The sequence below is a fragment of the Lepeophtheirus salmonis genome, chromosome 3 (genome assembly GCF_016086655.4).
Source record: "Lepeophtheirus salmonis chromosome 3, UVic_Lsal_1.4, whole genome shotgun sequence".
In the NCBI taxonomy this organism is placed as follows: Eukaryota; Metazoa; Arthropoda; class Copepoda; order Siphonostomatoida; family Caligidae; genus Lepeophtheirus; species Lepeophtheirus salmonis.
This window is the reverse complement of record NC_052133.2, coordinates 19795473-19807882: the sequence shown is the minus strand read 5'-3', so window position 1 is coordinate 19807882 and position 12410 is coordinate 19795473. Positions and strand designations below refer to the sequence as shown.

The 12410-nt window shown below is 29.5% G+C and overlaps 1 protein-coding gene across 1 annotated transcript in view; it reads left to right on the top strand.

Moving 5' to 3' along the window:
* Positions 1-12410, top strand: part of hig (hikaru genki) — a 76761-nt gene that overhangs the window by 55313 nt on the left and 9038 nt on the right. The gene's annotated exons all lie outside the window — the stretch shown is intronic.

Here is a 12410-nt window from a genome sequence, read left to right as displayed (position 1 = left end):
TAGACATACATCACGATAACAAATTAAGAAGTAATTCTCCGTTAGATGGTTATTTTATCACATTTTATTGTTGCAAATATTATTATATATTAAAACAACTCATTTTTCTATAATGGCGTAGTCAATACATATATGTATTTATTCTATGATAATTGAGAAATAATTATGTAAAATTTGAAAGTGTAAGTAATCGACGTTGGCATATAGAAAAACTTCTTTTCAAATCTCTAGGGATAGTACTTTTAAGGACTACTGATGTATGAAAAAGGGAAACCGAAAAATGATATGGTAACCCGGACAATTTGGAGAGTAGCCTAGCCATCAATGCGTTTTATTATATACAAAAAAACAGCTATTTTAAAATGAAATAAATTAACACAAATCCCACTTCGTATCTAGCAAATATATATACTGCAATTGTTTTGGTTTTAATATTCAATTCTACTCTAAGCCCAACAATGACTTAAATATACAATCCCACCCCACACACCCAAAAAGTATTACACTTTGTCGTTTATAAGCAGATGAACTTTATACGTAGATGCTATCCCTGGAAGAATTAAAAAATAACAACAGCTTTGGAAAATATACAAACACTGTTCAGTTTGCCAACTTTAAAAAATATCACACGCATAGAAATGCATAAAATTTATAACTTTATTTATAGTAGTCACTCTCAGCAAAACCATATTTTTATGACATTTTCTCAAAAGTGGTTGTCATCAGATGTGTAGTTTGCAAGACTTTTTATATCTCTAGTCATGCAAAAAGAGTATGCTAAGCTTTTTTTAATAGTGGTTTGTGTTGTTGGTAAACTGACAGGTATTTTTAATTTTTATTTTCTAAAACTGTAATCATTTTTTTCCCCCACTCATAAGGAAATCACAATGGAGTGAGTATAAAGTGTAATTATGAATGCATGTGCTCATCAATTATGGAGAGGAAGACTGAGGATTTGTTACGGAGTTATAAAAGTAAGCCCCTGTCAGACTCAAAGCGGAATTGCAATCAAAACCAAAGTAATTCGAGCCTTTGACCTTGCGTGATACAGAGTGGAACTTTGTGTGGAAGTTATTTTTTTCTTGTAATTATATTTGCTCTTATAAAACATCTTGAATGGTAACTGCTTTTCTCTAAAACATTCTTCAAATTCTCAGAGTTACCATAGCAAAAACATTTAAAAATGGTAAATTAAATGCCTTTCTTCTTTAATTTAAAAAAAAAAGTCTCCTAGAATGTTAAACACATTTTCATTATCTTTAGTAGATTTTGAAAATGATGTACACAGCATTAAGGAAAATAAATACTCAAAGAAAAAGCGTTTTACTTACACATAATATTAGGAATGTACCAATACCAAAATTTCAGCTGATTTCAATACCATCCTTTTCAACAATTCCGATTTTTTATTAATATTCACGTATGTATAAAGGAATTACATCAAAAAATAAAGAAATAATTTATTTTTTTAATGTTTCAACTTTTATCAATTAGAGAATGAAAAAAAAGAAGAAAATAATATATCAATTATAATTATAATTAGTAGTAAATAATTTGAAATTAAAATTATTCAAAATGTTAGTTCATCTCCGTGCTCAAGAGTCAATTTATTACCGGTTGGCTCATGTATATACCCTTCAATACTAAATAGACATTCATTTTTAATGGATGTACTTGAATTTTGTTATGCAGGTCAATTATTATTATTTTACATTTTATATGTTAAAATAAAAATTAAGGAAAAATTATTTTTATCCGTTTTTTTTATTTTTTTATATTAAACTTTATTTTACTTAACACACAAATTGGTACAAAAATAGGTAATAATTATTACTATTTACTAAATAGAGCCTCAAAGATTGAAATTTAAACAATACACCATACAAGTTATCATTGAAAAAAAGAAAAAAAATCGCTACAACTTCTGGATTTTTTTTTCTTCTCTTCCGAGGCGTGTAATTTATAATTATCACTCCAGTACTAAAGTACTCTCTGTCTTAATAATGAATATTTATACAATTGATAAAGTACTTTTCTTTTCCCTACCTTCTCTGACCCCCTTACATAAGGCAGATCCTTTTAATTATCATACAAATGAAAAAAAAAACACAAGAGAAGAAGAGCACTGAATAATAATAAAAAAATAATTGTCATTATTTGTGACAGGATTAACGGTGCAGTACACGTGTACATGTTTCTTCTTCAAATCATTCCGGTATTATAGAACAGTTTAACTGAACTCCGTGGCATTTATTTCTGTAAACATGAAAAAGAAACCCCCTGATAAATGTCTTTATCTTCATGTCTTCGTCACCTCCTGGAGACATCAAGAAAAGCCAGTCCCTCTCCTTCATTGTTATTACGTAGCCTTCTTTAACCCTTTCCTCGAGCATGCCCTGTATCTTCGATAACTCCGGAAGAGGTGAGAGGATGTTTCCACATTATCCTTACAGAAACCACACTTTCTTTCTTCTTGCAGGATGTGTTTGGAATTTGTATAGAGAGAGAGCCTGTCGCTAATCGGTATCTAAATAGTTTTTGATGCGAGTTTGTGTAGGAGTTATTTAAAATAAGTTCCGCATTATTCAGAATGGAGTCGTCAAGAGCCCCTTGACTATTAAGTAGCCGTTGCTTCATCCATTCGCTGGGGCTGTTATTCCCTAAACTCCTTGCTATTGGAATTTGAACTGATCCGGTCTTACAATAAGGCTAGTTTATTATACTATGTTTATCACTTCTTTTTATTACTGACCATCTGAAATAATAAAATTAAAAAATTTTCTTCTTTAATAATGAGCACATTTATTGGAGGATTAGGCATTATTGACCCAATTCTGATAACCCATTCCGATACTTAGAAAAAAGCCAATTCCGATGCATTTACATACGTACCTAGGAATAAACTAGTTTTTTCCCTCTTTCTTCTGTAAACTACATGTTAGTGTTTTTTTTTATTTCTTTTTTATAGCATAGTTCAATTCCCTAAGTACACATAAATAAAGATTTCTCCATATTTTAATCATTGCAAAAAATTGAAAAAAAACGATGTTTTAGAAATTTTTCTTTCTCATGCATTTTGGATTTTCATTGTTTTAATGGTTATAAATTCCTTATTTGTGCTTAAAAAATTTGGCACTGTGTGTATTTATTACCATGAACGTTAGGGTGGTTTTTGTTTGCTGTTATTTTAAAAGCAAGAACTATTTTTCGCTCAACGGAGATGAATATTTTGCATAAAACAATTTTGATAGACATTTGCCTAACCTATATAAAAAATTTTTCCAAAGACACTCTATGTAGCAAAAAACGATTTTTTATATAGTATAACTATTTTGCACAGATATTTTGATTTTTCCTTCCTGAAATTGTAAAAAAAAAAAAAAAAAAAAAAAATTAGCGCTATACGCAGATAATCTAAACTTATTACATAAATTGTTTGTCAGACTATCATTGTAATGGTGGTCAAGTCTGCTGACAGAAGTCAAAGAGGTCGTTCTTTACTCAAACTCATCGGTAATTCCATATGGAGCGTTGTAAGAGTCTTTTTAATCCATCCAAACATCATGAGGACCGGATGATTAACTTCTCCGTTGAAGAATTTACGTAATTTATAGTAACTGAACGAATAATTAATTTATAATTCATAGTTGCAATATATAGCAGTTTCTTGTACAAAATATGAATACATACAGGGAGGGGGATCAAATTTTCGCCTACTTTAAACCTTGATAACTTGAAGACGACATTATCAAATAAAAAACCGGTTACCAAATAGGAAAGCTATTCTTGTCACCTGACGATACGTAGTTCAGTTAGCATCATGCCGTCATCATATGAGGAGATAAAGAGCTATAAGTGGAACAAAGAGCTTTCGACGTCAGCCGTAGTCATGACATTGGTTAATAATTGAGGTGAAATCTACAATTCAACGGTTGTTTCAACCTTAGGAGTGAATTTACGGACTGTTCAGCGTATCTGTAAGAAGCTAGAGGACACCTGGGATGTTGATACCACCATAAAGAGGGCACCCAAGGAGGAGGGCGCTGACAAGAAGGTCAGGGACACCGACTTTGTCGACATGGTGAAAATGATGGTTGAGGATGACCCTACCAGGTCAATGAAGGCTGGAGGGACAGGCCCTGGGTGTGTATCAGAACTCAGCACCCTGTCATGTGTCCAAAATCTCCATGTAGTGGTTAACCGAGAACTGTTATGACGTCGTTACCAAGGATTTGTGGCCTCCTAACTCTCCCGACCTTAATCCTTTGGACTATTTTGTCTGGGGCTATGTCGATAGACATACCAAGAGACATCCCCATAGCACCAAGGCCAGCCTGATGGACTCCATCAAGGAGGTATTCGGTAACATGGACAATGAGATGGTCAGAAGAGCCTGCGGCCGGTTCTGAGGCCGTATTGAGGCCATTATTGATACCAACGGTGATTATATCGAATGAATGGCTACTCTATACCTATATGCTCGTGATAGTTTTAATTTTCAATAAAAAAGTTAAAAAATTTATATTTTGTGTTGTTTTTTGTAGAAAAATATTTTAGCGACAATTTGATCCCCGCTCCCTGTATATAAATGTACGACCTAGAGATGATTGTGTTGAGCATTAAATTTTGCATGGATTATTTGGTTACCACATGATAATTTTTACACACTATCCGTTATCAAAATTGAAAAAAGTTGAAAAACAAGCCCCCCTAAAATACACAATATATGCCACTATGCATTTTGAATATACTTATCTTGGTTAGGCGGTTGGTTTTAGAAGACGTAGTAGATAAATCATTCTAATTGTGATATAATTTACTCATATGTCAAAATGCACTTATTCAACGAAATGAAATAGACTCTCATAAATTATATGGTTTAAATAATTCAATTTTATCAATACGTTTTTATGAATACCTTGGATAATATATGCATATATAAGCTAACTATACTTTTATGCCTAATATAATATGCAGTGTATAAAAATACTAATATTTGAACCTAAAAGAACAATGTTTTTATAATTATACAAATATCTGTTGTTTTTTTTTGGTAGAATTAAAAGTTACTTTATGCCAATCAGTCAAATTACAAAATAAAGATATAAATTTCTGAATTGCAACAATGAAAGACCAAAAATAATTATTTATTGTATTACCATCATTTTAATGTTATTTTGATTGGTCAGATGAAGTTGTACTGATTAAGTATAAGTACACATTATAGTATAACTAAATAAGGGATTTCTGTAAAGAAAAAGTTATGTTTAGCGATTAGAAAAGGAAAAAAAGGGCTATTACGTTTGCTTTTGTTTTTCATTATTTAATAGGTCTTCGTTCTGTTAACTTTTCCCTATGAAGTAAGCCTATCCTTGGTGTCAATTGTATTAAAAATTATACCAAAATGAATTGAAATATAATTATAATATTTTCTCTGTACTTATACTATTTTAAATCAAGAAGGTTGTCCCAAAGAATCTCAACATGGAGTGAAGATGTGTAATAATGTCATGTTTGTACTATGAATATGTTATACTTGGAACATACTTGTTCTTTTCGCTAGCTGCAACACAAAGGGTTCCTTGGAAAGTTAAAATGATCATTTAATATCTAAAGTAAGATAATATAAATAAAATTCATGCAGTTATCGTAGGTCAATACGGGATCAATGCATTACTTTTATACACATACATACATATATGCAAGTGAGTATTTTTCTCAGATAACCGATATATGTATGTACATAACATACATTTATGGACATTTCTATCATTTATTTATATATTTCATAGAAACTATAAATTAAATAGAGATTATAAATATATTCCCAATAGATATCTGTCAATTATATATTATACACAAATATATATATATTTATATCTTGATCATATATAAAAATGTCTTAGTCTATTGACTTATCGACATCTGATTTTTTTCAATATTGAGTGTTATCAAATTCATATACATATCTGCACTATAAAGGTCCCTACCTTATTGATTCAAAGCCCAGAAATATATTGATAAATTTAACTATTTATAGTTTTATTGTTTATCCATATATTTTTTTCTTCACAAATTAGCATAGTTATATTTGCAATATACGCTTCCTACACAATAATTTGCACATATAATAATAATATCCTTTTTAATAAAACAAATATAAGATGGTTTATATATAAATCATTTGAAATAAACAATAATTAATAAAATAAAAGGTCCTACAAATGACAAATACAACAATATCAAGCAAATTATTCATGCCCTTGAATAACTTTGATATTAAATTCAAACGTGGAGTTAAACCTGCTGTTGTTTATATTCTTTTTTCATGAATTATTTCCTGGGTTTTTAAAGTTGTTTCTTTCTTTTTTCCACTATAGCATCTTAAAAACTCTTTGTCATCAATCAAACTTGCAAAATTCTTCCATACTTATGTTTTCTAGGGAACTCCCTTCTTTTTAAAGATGCAGTACCTTAAATTTATCTACGTATAGCGCGCTTGAAACAAGTTTTTAAATCCCTTTTATCCTTATAAAAATTTTCCTAAGAATTATTCATACTTAGACCATTTTTAAGACGCTTTTACTCTTATTTTATACCATAAAAGCTAAAGATTGCGTATTTCTTTACTTATATCATTTCCAAGTATCTATAAAATGGGTCCATAGTTGAGCTTGTGTTCAATTAAACTCCTAATACTTTTTGCACTTCCAAAAGGATAATACATTCTTTCGTTGATAGTTTCCAACCGATTTATGAATTTTTCATTAATTGTATAGATAATATAACTTGTATTTGACGATATAGACTTCGAAAAATGAAAGGAACCTACTAAAATAAATACATATTTTGTAGGTCAACCAATTGAGTTTGTAACAAATGGTAATGAATTAATAATTAATATAGCAATCTTTTTCTTGACTCTAATAACTATTGAATAGCAAATACAAAAGGATCACGCATGAAATGCTACAATATAAATCATGTATTATACATGTATGTATTTGTACATTAATGAACTCTTATTGATAGAAATCTAATCGTCACTTTATGTTTTCTACAAATCAAATCAAAATCCCTTTAATAGTAATAGTGAAGTAAAACGTAGTTTAGCAAATTATACCTGCATTAATTTATTTAACTTGTTTTTATTTATTTTTTCCTTTGAAAGAACAACATTAGTTGTTACACAAATAAATATAAACGTGGGAACAACTTATGTATTTATTTTTTTAAATCAAACATATTCAAATGAATCTTTCCTTTGTTGAAGAATATTGAAAGTATAGTCCCTTAGAATAACCATACATAAACATAATGCTTTCACTGATGTTTTCATAAAAATACAAAAGCGACGCCATATTGGAGTTATATATGTAAAATAAATGTGAATGTCTCTTTGTATTTTTATCCTTCAATCACGACCACACCAATAGATGGATTTTATTGAAACTTTTTATGTAGGTTCCTAAGGCTCCAAAAAGTGTTCTGAAAAACAAAAGTTTTGGTCTTAAAGGCAATGGAGGTCTTAAAATAGACTTATTAGCACTTTACCTGTATAACCTGAGGGCCAGGTGCATTTTGGATACTAAAAGGGTTCTATGATGCCTAGGAAGCGGCGATGGACGAATTTAACCTGCCTTATGGACCAGTTTCCCACAACCCGGGGGCGGGAGTGTATTCTAGAATATGTATATTATAATATGTCTTAAAAATATCGATATATTTACGATATAATCAAATATACTAGAATAGGTTTGGCACTGTAAAATTTTACGTTCTTTATTTTGTTTTATATTAAGCAAAAGAGTTCTTAATTAATTTTAATTTCTTTATGCTCTGGGCAACACCTTGCAAACTTACTCTATTATAGTCGATATATATTATATGTTGTAAAAATATATCCATTATTTTTTGTTTTCATTAATCGTGATTTTATCCACATTTTCGATAATTGGCCTTACATCTTTGACATATACATTACCAAAAAGGAATTTACAAAACCAAAAATGAGAAAGATTGGCTGTTACACTAAAAGGATCATAAATGCTAATAACATTTTCAACCGCCTGCCTGACGTTTTCGCCGTTATTTAAGAAGAACTATAAAATACGGTATATTTTCATTTTGCTGGTGTCAATCCTATATAGCGCAATCAAACAATAGAGAAACAAACAATTATAAAACTGTCCCTGAAGTTTTTTAGTACAAAATCTTATCTCTCTAACGCCATCCACCATAAACCAATAACACTTAAATGAACGAGATAACCATTACTGAAGCCATCTATTGAAAACATATTTTTTTTCTTTTTCCTATCCTTGTTTTTTTTAAAATAAAGTTTACTGATTTCTACAAAGAGCTTTAGATAATACAGTCGTTCTCAGACTTTTACAGTGTGTGTACAAAATATCAAAATCTCCAAGTATCACACTTAAGACCAAACTTAATATACAATAGTGTTCCTTCACGCAATATAAGAGGGTGTTTGCTTACCACAGTTTCTGAACTTCTTATCTAATGACCTTAAAAATTTAAGAAACAATTATCTAGCTTAATTTTATTAATTCACAACATTTAACAATTAAACCCTTATGAAATAGATTTTTGCAATTAATTTTGTTTCGGATGGATTAGGAACCAGAAAAGTAAGAGAATCAAGGCCTGGGAAATATCTAACCCATGCAAAAATATTTAATAACTAATATATTGGAATCACAATGTGAATATTTTTGTATACATATTAGGATCTGAAATATATTTTCATAAAGAAGGATATATTTGTGATATACGGTGAAGGCTTAAGGCCTTTTTCGTCAGGTCTATTATGACAAGCATACAATTGCACAATAAAAATAATTTAACATTTTCTTTCATCAAGAAGAAACAAGGGTTTTTATTCAGATAAAATTTGGTTTTTATCACGCTGTGATCATCTTGCAGTTATTATAGATATGGTTATTTTGTAAACTTATTGTTTAATACCAGTAGTATCCGGTATTGCCTGGAGTAATTAGGCGTCATCATTACGACATACTATGCTTCCACAATTATAGAAGATAACTCCCCAACAAATTCTCAGCCTTACTCTTCATTTTTCATGACCCCACTTAAACGTAACAACTCAATACTTAGATCAATTTCTATGACTTCTCTCCTCAAGAACGAAACAATAATAATAAAAGTTGGGGGAGAAAGATAAATATGATGTGATCATTAATGAGCCAGGGTCTAATTTAGTATCTTCAGCGCTCACTAATAAAAACAGTTCTCCCTGTATACACGCTCTGTACTACATTCAAAAATCCTCCGATATTTAATTAATACGACTTTACATTTATTTCTTATATCATAAACATGCATACGATATACATTATAGATCAGGGAGCACTATACACAGTGCACCCTGTACACACACTCAATGAAACATGCAAAACACATGCGAGATTTCATAATACGAGTAGATTTTTTATTAAATTCTTTAATCACAAATGGGAATATGATATACAATAGGGATCAATATATACTGCACACCCTGTATACATGATCCATTTGACATGCTAAACGACCGCAAAATCCACATTTTAATGTCTTCGATCAAAAATGTCTTCATTTGGTTCAAAGATGCATACATTCATACAGATAAACGTAGCTATAATAATGGGTTGATAACGTAGGACAATTTTGTACATCTCTGCCATCTATCAGATGTGTTTTTTTTTAGTTTATTCATTTTTTATTATTCACAAATGATCTTGAACAAATTCAAATTCAACCATACAACGTTCCAAGTACTGACAGGAGAATATGAAGGAGAATAATTGACAAATGACAACAAAATAGAGTGTCTTTTTTGTAATAGTGAGGTATCACCGTGTTATGTCTCTATCAATAAAGTATAATAACATAATATTGAAAACCCATCAACTTACACTCTCTGGTAGAAGTATAAGTATATTAACTTTTCAATTTGTTTAACTTATTCTCTTTTGTAACTAATAAATCATAAAATGTCATAAGTCAAATATAAAGAAAAAGAGATAAATATTGATGATGTGAAGTACATACTTAAAGGTCTTACACATTGAAGCTACTTTAACATATAAATAAGTTAATCAGACCACATACTTTTTTTTACATCTTTGAGTATAGTAGTGCTTGCATTTGTTAAAAAGAATGTATGAATTTAATAAGTAATAGTTGTTTTCAAAAAATTCATCCTATTATGTATATTATTTATTTAAAAATTTTATTTTTTGATAAGTAATTCACCCTTAAAAGGAAATTTAAAAACCCTTCAAACTTAATTTTCACATATTTTTCCTTTAAGTTTTAACATTATTTAAAAATTAAACAGGAGTTTGTTTTACAACTGTCACAAATTAAAAAAGAAAATATGAGTTATTGACTGATTACATCTGTTGTTTCGAGTTATTATAAAATAACTTTACTTAATGTGCTGGGGTTTTACTTCAAAATTCCACTATATTTTACAAAATGCAGCAACATAACATCCTTTTCTCAAAAGACAATGAAACAATTCTTGTAAATGAGAAAAGTTGTATTTTGTTTAATAATGAAATTTTACATTAAAAGTTTTGTTTAACCATTTTTGTTATAAAAATCATATCAGATAGATGAGGTCCCCATTGTTGAATATCCCAAACTTTAGTATTTTAATACCCAGTGATTTTTCATTTTTTGTTTCTCTTTAAATACTTATGTAAAATACGACGTTCATAACACACAAGTCACAAACATTAAAACTTTGTACAAAATAAACTACATTTTTCAACGATTTTGTTATTATCTTTTTGGAGATTGACTAGCTATGTGTAGATCCCTTTGTATCTGAAACGTCGATGATTTTTAATTTACAATCAAATGGTATCAAGCAGAATGCAACTTTTAAAATCGTGAATATAAGCAAACTCCTCATCATCACAACACCGTTTTGCCCCAATTTTATCAACACTTAGTGGAATAAACTGCTGTTAATATTTGATTCCAGGAACAGCATCATCAATTCTGTCGTACTGATCTGTGTGAAGAATTTGCCATTCTTCCATTTTATTCTTAACACACATTCTGACATATTTAAACACAATACTGAAAATGATAATGCTGTACCTGGAATCAAATCTTAACACCAGTTCATTCCACTATGCCCATCAAAAACAAAACAAAAACCATTGGCCCCAACGTGATGATGAATGATTAATACGATTGGACTGTATAATAGAAATCATTGACGTTCTAGATACAAAGGGATCTGTACGTAGCTCCTCCAACTCCAAGAACGATAATTACAAAAGCATTGAAAAATGTAGTTTATTTCGTTCAAAGTTTTTATGTTTGTGATATTAGTGTTATGAGAAACGACTTTTATAATATGTTACAAGTTCAATATATTACTTAAAATTTATAATTTTAAACAAATTTACTTTCAAAAGGATAATTTTTCTTCAAAATTCTTTCAGAAGTTATTTTGATTTTATCTCTTCAAGTGAAAATTTTGAGTATATTTTAACCTAATTTAAAATTGTTAATTTTGCATTTAATAGACATTTCCCAAAAACCGAAATTTCGATATATTTAGTTTTGAGTATATAAAAAATAAATTTATCAAAAAAAAAAAAAAATAAGGGTGTTTTGAGAATTAAACTGCAGAGGAGGGTGCGGTCGCCAAAACAGAAATAGTAATTTTTGAAGCTAATACCTTCATTTATTTGTGTTCTAATGTGTTTGTTTTTTTAATGTTAATCCACAAATGATCAAACATGGCAATTTTTACTTCCTTTCTACGAGTATTTCTCCGAATGTTACCTAAATTAGTTTTCGGATCCTTATCTGAACTAGCCCATATTTGGAAATCTAGCCTGAACAAAAATATCAATAACTCAGGAACGCCTCATCGTAATGACTTCAAATTTTGGTAGGAGAGTTTTTACAGTAAGAGGTAAAACATAACTCAAAAAATGAAGAAAATTTGAAATACTTGGTGTAAGGTCTTGGCTGATTTGACATGAAATGACTCTAATGTATGATAACGACTGACACTATTTACAAGAAAACTTTATAATTTAGCTTCTAGAATGAAACCAACCCCAGCACGCTACTATTTCTTCGGGCTGATTACCAAGGTTAGTCCTACAGCCTACTTCTAAAGTGTGCAAAATAAAATGGTGTCTCACGTGACAATTTCTTATCATACAATAGTCTGAATAAAATATAAATCTCAATTAAAATGCAATAGATTATCAAATTGCTTGAAGTGTAATTGTATCCTAATCAAATCATTAATGAGCAAATTTCTTGCAATAAATTATTTAACAATCATTTTACCTGACAATGTAAATTAACGTAAAATGTCTACTCTTTTGGAAATTTTAAAGATTGCTTGGACATTT